Genomic DNA, 10,993 nt, shown 5'->3' with positions numbered 1-10,993 from the left:
AAGACTATAAAAACATTTGTACTTCAATCAAGACCCATATTTTTACTTGTTTATAGATGCCCATGGCTTTGTGCTATGTGGCTCACTCATCTTCCCACAGTCAAATCTTATTATAGGCTAGATTCACACCTGTGGTGGTGCCACTGTGGGACATGCACAAATTCTCTCAGCTGCAACCACCCACACAGTAAAATGCGGGGCATGCAAGCGAGTGCCATAATCCTAATGGCACCCCTCCTGGAAATTGCACCTGCACTGGGAACCGCGCTGTACTCGTTGTTCCCATACGGGCTTAGATTTCCAAAGTAGTGCAGGGACATTTTTCATGCATTTCACAGGGCACAGCAACCCATTCAAATGAATTGGGTAGCTGTGCAAAATTAGGCCTTGCACAAGTACAGACTATTCAGATTTTGTTTGAAATCTCTCGATCTGGGAACTCTTTTTGTTTACTCATGTGTAATGTTCTTTGTTGTCTCTTATGCACATAAAAGTGGTGTAGTAAAGTGTTTTTTGGCCATACATGGCTCAGTTTCTTTTGTTCAGTCAACTAGATGAATGAAAAAAATTTAACCAATTGCCCCATCCACACATTCAAGGTGGGAGGGGATACTTATTCCTCCTGTTTCATTGTCTTATGACAGCACGACTCCTCCACTGTCAGAATACACTGATTAGAACTGCAGCTGATTGGTTGCATGTGCTGATCAAATGATGGTTTTCCAGCAGGACCATTTAAAAGAAGCCGGCTTCTGTAAACAGTGATAGCTACACAGATCGAAATTCAGCCGTTCCCTGCTGAACCGGACAAATTTTGATACATGTTTGGCCAGCTTTAGTGCTAATTCAACTGCGTTGCTACAACCACCAATAACATTCAGACCATTGACTATTTAATCTTATTGGACATATATCGAGTAGTGCAAAGAGAGATTTCACAACACAGACTAAAGGGAAAAGACATACTTGCTCCACATTGAAGAAGCTCTCTGGGTTCTGCCTGGAATGAATCACTAAGAACTCAGATTAAAATAGACTGAATGAACTTTGTGACTCTGGCAACACTGCAGTTTTCTTATATTATCTGTGAACTGATTGATTTCAGTTATTGCCTGGATTTGCTCATTAAGGTGCTAAGACATATCAATAAAACAGAAATTTTAATTCAACATCAGTGTTCTCTTCACTGCTTACCGGTTTTTAATGTCTGTTTTATTTTCCAGAAAAAAAGGGCATTTATGCTTAATGCTGAAGAAAAAAGAAAGGATATGAATAGACTATTTTCTTTGTATGTTAATCCCTTGGCTACTGTGGTTTCCAAAACATAAAAATTGACCATAACAAGATTAAAGCTGTAGGTATGTATTTTACGTATGATTCAAGACTTATATTAATCAAGTAGATTTAACTATTCAATAATAATGTTTTTGTATGGTGCTTCTGTTCTTTAATTATTATGATTTTATTAATAATAATCATGTAGAGGGATCTAATTTAAAAAGGTTGCTTATGAGCTAAAATTGCATTATATACACTTGTTCAGTCATACCGATGATTTTCTGTTGGGTAAGGGTGTATTTAAGGTCTTAACTGTTTCTGTGCTATCCTTAACCCACTAGTCAATCAGCTAGAGGAACATCTTTGCATAGTAAAATACATATTGCTATTAAATATGTACTGTTGTCTAGTAGACCTGCTACACTCTATTAGAAAATAATCCACAAAAATGCATAGCACTTAAGGAAAGTGTGCTTTGCCCACACAGGTCAAAGCAACATGTTTTCATTAATGCTTTGCCTTCAAAACAGATAGTCCCCTTTACCTAGTCATTATAGTTGGAACTTACACAATGAATTGATGACTATCCAAGCACCAGTGCTGTCACATGAGAGCAAAGGGAGTGAGTCACACACTCCTCCATTCCCAAAGGACTATTTTTTTGTTTTTAGCTCCCAGAAACTGAAATTAGTGGCAAAGGGCAAAGGAATGGTGAATGCTGGTGAGGTTGGCACTAAAATAAATCCTATTGTTTTTTTTTACCTGTGTTTTCCAGTGTGCGAAAGAACAGGTTTCTATTAAAGCATATCTAAACCCAAAATAAAAATGTTATTGAAAATTTAATGCAAAATCCTGCAAATTACACACTTCCAATTCCTGGTTAGTTACGTTTCTTCCTCCAAAATGTCTATGGAAGGAGCCATGATTGTCACCGAGGCTGGACATTACAAAAGAAGTCTGCTGAACACTTTCAAGCTATCCAGTATAAAGAAAAAATAATTCTAGTGTGTCTGCGCCAAATCCAGAAAAAGCCATCATGTTAGTCACACTGATATGTTTAAAACTTGCAGAAAGGGGAAAAGTGCATGCAATCAGGTTTTCTAAAGTGTTAAGTTTTAGGCCCCTTTCACAGGAGTGAACCAATTGTTACCACCTGGAAAAAAACATATTTTTTCAGACGGACACGTTTGGACCATCCATTGTTCTCTATGGGAGGCAGATGTAAATGGACATGTTCTGGTGTCCCCTGCCTAGTTCTCCTGGCTCCTCCCTCTGTCAAGTTGCCCCATAGCAATGGGCTTGTCCATTAACACAGAGCATGGCTCAGCCCCACCCATCTCTCCCTCCACACTGCCTGTGATTGACAGCAGCAGGTGACAATGGCTCCCACTGCTGCCTTTCTGTCCATTGAGAAGAGAGAGAGCTGAGAGAGCCTCTGCTCTCATACACATCGCTAGATAGAGATTAGGCTATTTAGGTGGGGGAGGGGGAGGCAGAGGGAGAGCTGCATGCAGATATTTTTTTTATCTTCATGCATAGAATGCATGAAGGTAAAAAAAAAAAAACTTGCACCTTTGGAACCACTTTAAACAGATTAAAGTGACTGCCATGATGACTTTTTCTGGACTTCAAACATGCCTGTCTTTGTTCATCCCTATGACATCAGAGATGGTGGGATTAGTAGTTTCTACAAGAAAGATAATGTTTTCTACTTTTGGTTCATCTTGCATTTCTGGCAAGATAAACAGGTTTTTCTTTACTTGCTGAAAAAAATTTTTGCCAGAAAAAGAAAACGAATGCAGCCATTACATCTAAGGACTGGTGAGGTGAATATCTTATTTTTTTTTTTTTTTTTAAGACAGATTTTATAATAACCATACACATCTCAGTTATCTCCCAGATTAAAGCTGAAGTTAAGATATAGATATTGTTGCATAGTTATAGCATTCCAGCTTGGGCCATGCTCCCAGACCTTTCAGTCTTTGTTTATGATCAGCAGCCTGTGGGATGGGCTCACGATCATGTGACCACTGAAACAAGCAGGGTTAATCTAACTGCATTCATTGGAATTTTTTATAGCTACCTGGAGCCCAGCATTTAAAGCAAAAACACAATAATACTGAAATAAACTATCCACAGTTAAATATTTTTACATTGTACCAATTATTTGGATTTCAACATTTTGACAGTGTGTATTACATAACATTCAGTGTTCCCTAAAAAGAGATGGCAGATTAGAAAATACTTATTGAAAACAAAACCCCCTTTACTAAGACCACAAAGCAATCTTGAATTTCTTGGTCTTTGTATTCTTAGCATGACCCTTGGAGGAGAGCAAATTAACCTATAAATGTGTGCCATACAGCAGTACGCATACTTTAAAAACTGAAATTTGAAACTGGAATACCCCTACTGGCATTTTAGATGAAAATTCATTCTTTAAATTGCACTTCCTTTATATTATTTACCCATTCTTCACATAAAAATTTTCAAAACCAGTTGGCAAAAATTTAAATAACAGTAAAAAATCTTAACCTTTTACTAGTATTTAAAATGTTTTTCTTGATTAAAGTTTAGATCAAACATATATAGAACACACAAACTGTTAGGATTGATTGTCTGGAATGATTGCAAGATTATGAATTTTCTTGATATACTTAAAATACAAATGTAATTCCTACTGCAGCATTGCTGACCAACAAAAAAAATCAGCTGATTTTTAAAGTGCTACAAATTGTGTCAGAAATTACACTTGTTCAGGTTTATCAGATTGGTTTGGATAATTATTATTTGAGAAGTGTTTGATCTCACTGATGAATACTTGATTAGATTTTCATGGAATCAGTCAAGCAAACCATTTAACATTGCTCATGTGAAACGACGATGATTTAGCTGTCCAGCAGCAACCAGTGAGCCTCTTAACGGGTCTGCCTGGCTGGTCTTTGGGGAAAAAAAGAGGTGGAAAAAGGCCAAGTTTATGGGTAATGACATTGGATTACCAGGTATTTAAGCTAAGATATTTCTCTTCTCAATTATGTTCAGTCCTTATCTTATTGGTCTGGTTGCTATGTCTGTACAGAATCAATCTTAACTCTAGAATATGTTTGTGCTATTTTAAAAAGAAGCCATCCTGACACCATTGTCATTTCTGAAACCTCGAGAGGCTTAGCTGTTATAAATAATATTTCATATGTGGAATGCTTATGTGAATTTCACGGGGAGATAATCTCGCCTCTGCCTAACTTTGATGCATTGAGATTGCTAGAGTTTTTTTTATGCTACTAAAGTGCTTTTATGCCAGAGCTGGCAAATTAACTTAGGAGTAAGAAATGTAAAATGCAAGGCCGCTTGGACTGTGTCAGAAAGGGTTTTATATTCTGGTTGCTTGTATGCTTTTCCTTTTATTTATTTGAGCACATTTCGAATAAAATGGCCGTCTTCTGTCAACGAGCTATAGAATGCATAAGAGTAACAAATGGCGGCATGCTCTATGAGGCTGGATAAAAGCTATTACAACCTTTTAAGGATGCTGAAAGGATGAACTGAGCAAGAAGATCTCTCATTTTATTTCATGTAACTTGGCATATTGCTATACCAGTATGGTTTAGATGTGGCTTTTTATTTATTTTAAAGGTAAACTATTGAGAATATGAACTAACATACATTACACACTGTCTTCTGATTCATTGTGATAACACTACACTTTTTTTCTTTTAAATACTTGTCAAAACCAGAATGAATGAAAATTACTGATAAAGTTACATTTTATGAAGAATATAATGGTTGCCCGAGCAGTAGCCCCCTTCCCCCTACATGTTCTGTATTCAATTTTTATATATATATATATATATATATATATATATATATATATATATATATATATATATATATATATAATTTCCTGCTGCAAGCTAACCTTCTTCCACATCTTTACTAGTCTGTATGTATATGAGATCTTTGCAAATGCACATTGCAGAAGGGAGCAACTCTAAGGCCGCGTACACACGCGCGGACTGTTCGCCCAACCTTGTTCGGCAAACAGTTTGTCAAACAGTCCGCTCAAAATTTGCATGAGCGGACTTGCCCACACACGAGCGGACTGTTTGACGAACAAGGTTGGGCAAACAGTTCGCTCAACTTTTGAAATGAACGGACTCGCCCACGTAAGGAGGAGGCAAATCCGCCCATTTCGAGCGCGTGTACAGGTAGGCGGGGCCCGCGAAGGAGACGTCGCGGGCTCCGCCGCCTGGAATGGGCTTAAAGGGGAACCCCAACGCCGAAAAAAATCGGCGTGGGGGTTCCCCCCAAGTCCACACCAGACCCTTGTCCGAGCACGCTACCCGGCCGGCCAGGAAAGGGGGGCGAGCGAGCGCGCCCCCCCCTCCTGAGCCGTACCAGGCCGCGTGCCCTCAACATGGGGGGTGCCTTGGGGAAGGGGGGGGCCGCGCGGCCCCCCCACCCCAAAGCACCTTGTCCCCATGTTGATGAGGACAAGGGCCTCTTCCCGACAACCCTGGCCGTTGGTTGTCGGGGTCTGCGGGCGGGGGGCTTATCGGAATCCGGGAGCCCCCTTTAAGAAGGGGGCCCCCGGATACCGGCCCCCCACCCTATGTGAATGAGTATGGGGTACAATGTACCCCTACCCATTCACCTGTGAAATAAAGTACAAATAAAAACACAACACAGGGGGAAAAAATATTTTATTGCACAGCCGGGGGTCTTCCGTCTTCGGGGGTCTTCTCGCCGGACTCCTCCGCTATGTGTGTGTAGCTCTTTTGCCAGCGGAGGAGTCCGGCTTTCTTCCTCCCCGCCGCCGGCCTCTTCTCCCGACTTCGGGGGTCTTGTCCCCCTCTTCGGTTCTTCTGCCGGGCCACCGCGCCTGGTCCGGTGGCCCGGTCTTCTGTCGCCGTCTTCCGTTCTTCTGTCGCCGCCTTCGGTTCTTCTGCCGGGCCACCGCGCCTTCTTGTAGCTCTTTTACAGGCGGTGGCCCGGTCTTCTGTCGCCGTCGCCGCCTTCCGTTCGTGTTCTTCTTCTTCTTCTTCTTCTCCAGGCGATGTTGACACGTCGCTCCCTCCGGCCGCAATGCCAGAGCCGCCCTGCGCTGTGACTTATATAGTGACAATGGGGCGGGGTCACATGGTATATGTCACATGGGTTGATGTCACATGGTGACCCCGCCCCCTTACGATGTCATAGTCCCCATGTGACATCAACCCATGTGACCAACCCATGTGACATATACCATGTGACCCCGCCCCATTGTCACTATATAAGTGACCGCACAGCGCGTCCCCGGCATTCCGGCCGGAGAGCTCGTCGAGTCAACATCGCCTGGAGAAGAACAAGAAGAACAAGAAGAAGAACAAGAACGGAAGGCGGCGACGGCGACAGAAGACCGGGCCACCGCCTGTAAAAGAGCTACAAGAAGGCGCGGTGGCCCGGCAGAAGAACCGAAGGCGGCGACAGAAGAACGGAAGACGGCGACAGAAGACCGGGCCACCGGACCAGGCGCGGTGGCCCGGCAGAAGAACCGAAGAGGGGGACAAGACCCCCGAAGTCGGGAGAAGAGGCCGGCGGCGGGGAGGAAGAAAGCCGGACTCTTCCGCTGGCAAAAGAGCTACACACACATAGCGGAGGAGTCCGGCGAGAAGACCCCCGAAGACGGAAGACCCCCGGCTGTGCAATAAAATATTTTTTCCCCCTGTGTTGTGTTTTTATTTGTACTTTATTTCACAGGTGAATGGGTAGGGGTACATTGTACCCCATACTCATTCACATAGGGTGGGGGGCCGGTATCCGGGGGCCCCCTTTTTAAAGGGGGCTCCCGGATTCCGATAAGCCCCCGCCCGCAGACCCCGACAACCAACGGCCAGGGTTGTCGGGAAGAGGCCCTTGTCCTCATCAACATGGGGACAAGGTGCTTTGGGGTGGGGGGGCCGCGCGGCCCCCCCCTTCCCCAAGGCACCCCCCATGTTGAGGGCACGCGGCCTGGTACGGCTCAGGAGGGGGGGCGCGCTCGCTCGCCCCCCTTTCCTGGCCGGCCGGGTAGCGTGCTCGGACAAGGGTCTGGTGTGGACTTGGGGGGAACCCCCACGCCGATTTTTTTCGGCGTTGGGGTTCCCCTTTAAGCCCATTCCAGGCGGCGGAGCCCGCGACGTATCCTTCGCGGGCCCCGCCTACCTGTACACGCGCTCGAAATGGGCGGACTTTCCGAGCGGGAACAGTCCGCTCATTTCGAAAGTACAGCGGACAAGCCCACACACGGGCGGACTGTTCGCTCAAACACAGTTTCAGCGGACAGTTTTTCGGAATTTCCGAAAGACTTTGTCCGTCCAACTGTCCGCTGAAACTGTCCGCTGAAAGCCCACACACGAGCGGACTGTCCGCCCAAACACTGTTCAGCGGACAAGGTTGGGCGAACAGTCCGCCCGTGTGTACGCGGCCTCACTAGAGATCTGTGAATTTATTCACCCAGGTCAGAATTAATGGTGAATATGGACAGTTTTCTCTGAATTAGAGTTCACTGGTAAGCAGCATCTTGCTTTGTCAGTTTACCAGTTTCACTGTCTGAGCTGGAAATAATGGTCCACTTTAAGCACAAGGGCCTGAACCCTGTGTAACATCACTACCCTAATAAGAGAATGCATTCTTATTATTATCACCCAATGAAAGAGTATACAATTTCAGTATTAGACTGATTAAAGGCTAAGTTCACCTTTTTATTCAAAATTCCAGCTCCCCTATGTACCAATATAGCATTAACATACTTCTTCTGCAGAAATAAAAATGCTTTCTATTTATTCTGCACAGCCCTTACCTTGGTGTCAGTACTTCTGTCTATTACTTCCTGGACATACCACAGAACAGGGATGGCAAATCTTGGCACCCCAGATGTTTTGGAACTATATTTCCCATGATGCTGAAATGCTCAACTACACTGCAGGATGCCAAGGTTTGCCATCACTGCTTTAGAATGTGATATAGGAAGGCGTTCACCTGCTAAACTCATTAGCACACACACCTTACACCATGTACCCTTCTACTCCTGAAGATCACTACAGGTGCACATTTTTAAAATACAATCAGTGATCACTGTTCTCACTAAATATACAGGCATGTAATTTTTTTTTACCTAAATTTCATCTTGCATAAAGCGTTCATTTGGCAGAGTGTGCAGGAGCTGGGCGATCAGATATGTGGATAGATCTGTAGCATTGAAAACAGGAGAGGTGTGTCCTGGGTTCTGTAAAAGCTCATAATACATTATACAATCTGATTGTACAATCTCCTTTAGCTCTACCATCAACCATATGTAGTGCAATGATCTGCCTGATTGGATACAGAGCAATTGTATAGATAGTGTGTCCTCCTATTAAATAGTTTTGGTAAATCTAAAGGAGATCATACAAAGATTTACAATCATGCATCATGTATGGACAGCTTTATACATGTACATACATAAAGGAGAAGGATTCATCTCTGTGTCCTTGTTGTTTGTCTGACCAGACATTACTACACTACACCTTCTTTCAGTCAGTCAACCTTCCATTCATTGCTTGTGATCACTTGTTCTGTCTATTAATTCCTGGACATACCATAGAAAATTTTGGCACCCCAGATGTTTTGGAACTATATTTCCCATGGTGCTCAACTGCTCAACTACACTGCAGGGTGCCAAGGTTTGCCATCACTGCTGTAGAACGTGATATAGGAAGGAGTTCACCAGCTGAACTCATTAGCACACACACCTTGCACCATTTCCCTTTCTACTCCAGAAGATCACTACCACCCACCCTTGCAGGTGCACATTTTTTAAATGCAATCAGTGATCACTGTTCTCACTAAATACACAGACATGGAATTCTGGATACAGAGTGATTGTATAGATGGTGTGTCCTCCTATTAAATAGTTTTGGTAAATCTAAAAGAGATCATACAAAGATTTACAATCATGCATCGTGTATGGACAGCTTTATACATACTGTATACATACATAAAGGAGAAGAATTCATCTCTGGGTCCTTGCTGTTTTTCTGACCAGAGATTGGTACACTATACCTGCTTTCAGTCAGTCAACCTTGCATTCATTGCTTGTGATCACTTGTTCGGCACAATGTAAGATTTTAGTTTGGCAATTTCAATAAACTTTGAATCTTTCTTGGATATTGTTGTTTATCTGGAACTTCTTTTGCCTCAGGATTTTGTGCATATGTTTTAAGTCCGGCAATCATATCCCACATATACACAACAGTTTCCTGGGATTTTATACTGTTTGGTGTAATTTTTTTGCCATTTATTATTTCCACTACCATGGTGGCCACTTCCAAGGCTGTTTGAAGCTAATAATGCACCTGGCTTTGCACCTGGCTGCAGTTATGAATCCATATGCTTGTGTTGGGGTTCAGTGCCCAGCTTCTTTTGTAGTTATGGTCTGTTATCTGATCGCTCAGCTTTTACACACTCTTCTAAATGAATAATCTATGCACGATGAAATTAAAGTGATTGTAAACCCCATTCATGATATTTGAACTAAGCACATATATCTGTAGTGTTTGTTTCTCTCCAAAGCTCTAAGCGTTGTTTCTCTCTGGTGCTTTGTTCCTCTGTTATGAGCATAAGTCACTTCTGACAAGTTCTCTGACACATGAGACAACATGAGCTAAATATTTGTGTCAGGGAGGGTGCTCAGAGGGAGATAAGCACGGATCGTGTCTATTCAGAATACAGCTCTGGATGTTCCTTTGTTCTTCTGCCTATATGGAGGGGGTGTGTTAGTTTCATCCAATTAGCTCTCACACAGTGTAAGGTGCAGTCTCCCCACCCACCCCTATGTACTGTTGAAAGATGAAGAAAGATCTTTGACATGATCTGCCCTTTTGAAAGGAAGGGGGAGAAAGCAGATATGCATGTAAAACATATGTAGGAGGATTTGTTTCATCTCTGTGTATCATCTGAGGCTATTCACTTCACTGGGTATATGTGAGGGTTTACAACCACTTTAAAGTGGGAGTCCGCCGGGAGTTCAAATTTTTTTTTTTTTTTTTTTAAGCCAGCAGCTACAAATACTGCAGCTGCTGACTTTTAAAAAAATGACACTTACCCGCCCAGCGTGCCCGCGATGTCGGCACCCGAAGCTGATCTCTTGATCGTCTCTCGGGTGCTGCCGCCGCCATCTTGGGTATGGGAATCAGGAAGTGGAGCCTTTCGGCTTCATTTCCCGGTTCCCTACTGCGCATGCGCGAGTCACGCTGCGCAATAAGGATGGTCCCGCTGTCTCTGGGATCCGTGTGTTTCCCAGCAGGCAGCGGGGGACTTTCGGAAAGAAAGATTCTGCGGAAAGGGGCGTACCTTCTTCAGAATCTACGCTGGAAGTGGGTGCAGATACCTGTACTGTACAGGTACCTGCACCCCCCTCCCCCCTGAAAGGTGCCAATTGTGACGCCGGAGGGGGAGAGGATTCCAATGAGCGGAAGGTCCACTTTAGGGTGGACCTCCTCTTTAAGATAGAAAAAAATCGATGCATGTGTATCCTGGAGTAGAAGGATAGACGATGCAGGGTGTGTGCTAATGAGGTCAGCTAGTGAACTCCTTCGTATGTCACATCCTAAGGTCTGTCCAGGAAGTAATGGAATGGGGACGTTTTTTATACACTGACACTGAGGTAAGTGCTGTGTAAGATAAATGGAATGTTTTTTTTTCTGCAAAAGAAGTATGT

General features: G+C 43.5%; 1 long non-coding RNA gene across 1 annotated transcript in view; it reads left to right on the top strand.

Annotated features, from left to right (window-relative positions):
* Positions 1 to 1,223: 1,223 nt before the first annotated feature.
* LOC143984432 (uncharacterized) overlaps positions 1,224 to 10,993 on the top strand; it is an 81,681-nt gene continuing 71,911 nt past the window's right edge. Inside the window, exon 1 of the long non-coding RNA XR_013274855.1 lies at positions 1,224 to 1,358. This is a non-coding gene — a long non-coding RNA (uncharacterized LOC143984432). The remainder of the gene's footprint in view (positions 1,359 to 10,993) is intronic.

Source organism: Lithobates pipiens, unplaced genomic scaffold (assembly GCF_037356315.1).
Source record: "Lithobates pipiens isolate NorthernLeopardFrog02 unplaced genomic scaffold, aLitPip1_a1.2 Scaffold_16, whole genome shotgun sequence".
Classification (NCBI taxonomy): domain Eukaryota; kingdom Metazoa; phylum Chordata; class Amphibia; order Anura; family Ranidae; genus Lithobates; species Lithobates pipiens.
This window is presented reverse-complemented; position numbering and strand designations above follow the sequence as displayed.